This window comes from Cucurbita maxima, unplaced genomic scaffold (assembly GCF_002738345.1).
Source record: "Cucurbita maxima cultivar Rimu unplaced genomic scaffold, Cmax_1.0 Cma_Scf02216, whole genome shotgun sequence".
Taxonomy (NCBI): domain Eukaryota; kingdom Viridiplantae; phylum Streptophyta; class Magnoliopsida; order Cucurbitales; family Cucurbitaceae; genus Cucurbita; species Cucurbita maxima.
Genome location: NW_019274232.1, coordinates 245 through 2,708, shown reverse-complemented (window position 1 = coordinate 2,708; position 2,464 = coordinate 245). Strand labels below are relative to the sequence as shown.

Below are 2,464 nucleotides of genomic sequence, written 5' to 3'. Positions count from 1 at the left end.
ATATATATATATATATATTTATAAAAATAAAGAGACAAGCGTGATCGTAAAAGCGGGATGCAAATCAAATTCGTTACCACGGTCTATATCGACATTTTACTTTACCAATTGCATCCAAGGCAGAACTATTACAGCTTAAAAAGAACATAAATTATTATTTTCCCCCAATCACGGTCCCAGAAAATATGCTAAAAAAATAAAGCCCCAAATTTAGCTACTACATCGCTAAAGATTTCACGACCTAACCCAAACCATACCAAAAAAAAAAAAAAAAAAAAAAGTACAAAACCCTAAACGAAATTGAACCGTTGAACAAACTATTCAAATAATCAGCTTCTAAATCTAAACCAAACATGCTAAAACCTCCAAACTGGCCATCATTCAAGAGTTACGAACTCGAATCCTCACCCGAAGCACGCAGAACTGTCAATAATCGAAAATATAGACACAAAAAAATCACAAGTACAAACCGAATAGAAACACCAAGAACAAACACCAAAAGGAAATCACAGAGAGGAAATCAGAGACGACAAGCATGATTTGAAGCAATAAAACAGTAGCATGAACAAAATAGTAACAGAGATCATACCTGGCGAAAGACGGAACGGCGAACAGCGGCAGGAGCGGGAGGATCGAACGAGGAACCGCAAGAAATTTGCAGAGGCGAAGCGGAGGAAGAAGAATCGGAGAGCAAAAAGAGACGGGAAAGGGAAGAGGAGGAGGAAGAGGAGGAGGAGGAGGCGGCAATCGATATAAAAGCAATCTTGGTTTCCATTCCATATATGTAGAGGTGTTTTGTTTGAAAAACTTTACATCCTTGCGACCACCTTTCCTCGAAATTATTCTATATTTGCAATCTTCGTTGCTCTTTGTCCTCTTCGGCGCTTCCCGTATTCCCACCACTCTCCACCCCTCCCCGAGGTGGGCTATTTTCAGGCCCATTTAAGTTTTCCGGCCCATAATACGCTGGGCTTTACTGGGCCGGCCCGCATACGGTGTATAATTTTAAGGTAAATTAATAAAAATACATCTCAAAAATATATATTTTAACTTTCTTCAATAATTTCCTTAAAATTAAAAAAAAAAAACTCAAAATCTTTAAGTAATTAAAAAGTTCTCCTAAACTTTCAAATTTTTCTTTAAAAAAACCCTTAAACTAATTTTCTTTTTTATTAATATCCTTACATTTTTATTAATTTTTTAAATATTATTTAGGGTTAATATATAAATAAAAAACATAACCATTAATTTTAAACTTTTTTTTGGTCTATAAACAAAAAAAAAAAATGCATATATATATATATATATATATATGAATTTTAAAATTTATTTTATTCTATGATCTCTACAACTTTTTCAATTTTTTGTTTTTCTCTATTTTAAAATTATTTTTTAAAAATATTTTGTAATTATTAGACTCGAAAAACATGCATCTTTCATTTAATATTTCGTCCCTAAAAAATTTAAATTATGCGTGTGACGATATTAAAAAATTATTTAAAAAAATATGAGTAAAATTAAAATATGCTAAAATATATGTAGGCAGAAAAATCCTTGTTAAGAAAAAAAAATAATAATAAATAAAAAGAAGCGTGGAATTTGACGTCGGTTTATCGTTATCCATTATATGTATATATTCTTATCCATATTAATTAATTGGCGCGAATATATCACACGCGCATACAAGCTACGTAAAACACACGCGCAATTAGAAAGGCAGGCCTCAATGATAGCCTTCACCAATATCTTGAAGTATCTTTCAAGCAATTCCTGCTTCTAGCAGAAGAGCTCAGCTCAATTTGGTTCTTCCATTAGAAATGGCGGACGGTTACTGATCGAAGCCGTGAAAGGTAGCGGTGTCTCCTTGTCGTCAACTGCTTGTCTGGTTTGAGTGTTGAACTTCTCTCTCGATTGCTTTTGCTGAGAATTTCCCCACGGTCATGGTGGCTGTGTTACTCCGTGGTCGTGTGTTCTTCATTACTCATTTGTAGATATTTCTACGGCGATTCTGGTTTCGTTGTGTTGAGTTTCCGGTTGACCTTTGTTTTTCAACGAGGAGGAAAATGGCGGTGCGAAGTGCTTTGATTCTTCAGTTGACGAGTTTGACTCTGACGATTCTTCTATTGGCTGTCTCCGGCGAGTTTTTCAAGCCTTTCAATGTGAGCTACGACCATAGGGCTCTGATCATTGATGGAAAACGCCGCATGCTTATCTCCGCCGGTGTTCATTATCCTCGCGCTACTCCGGAGGTATTTTGGCGATTCTTCAATTCTTACCGCTTCATGTTTCGTCTTTTTAGATACTGAAAAATGCGTGAGAGAATAAATCAAATTGGTATTGACGGAAGGGAAGTGAATTCGATGTGTGTATAATTTAAGTTGGTCAGTGTCACAATCGCACTCTTCTTGCGAGCAGACTTGCAATTGTGCGGCACTTCCTCCCTACACGAGGTGAGTCAAGTCAA

The 2,464-nt window shown here is 35.7% G+C and overlaps 1 long non-coding RNA gene across 1 annotated transcript; it reads right to left on the bottom strand.

The window, feature by feature from the left end:
* Positions 1 to 73: 73 nt before the first annotated feature.
* LOC111475638 lies at positions 74 to 847 on the bottom strand. The gene is made up of 2 exons (XR_002716618.1): positions 590 to 847; positions 74 to 423 (listed from the first exon to the last, which is right to left on the bottom strand). It is a non-coding gene; the product is annotated as an uncharacterized LOC111475638 (long non-coding RNA).
* Positions 848 to 2,464: the final 1,617 nt, after the last annotated feature.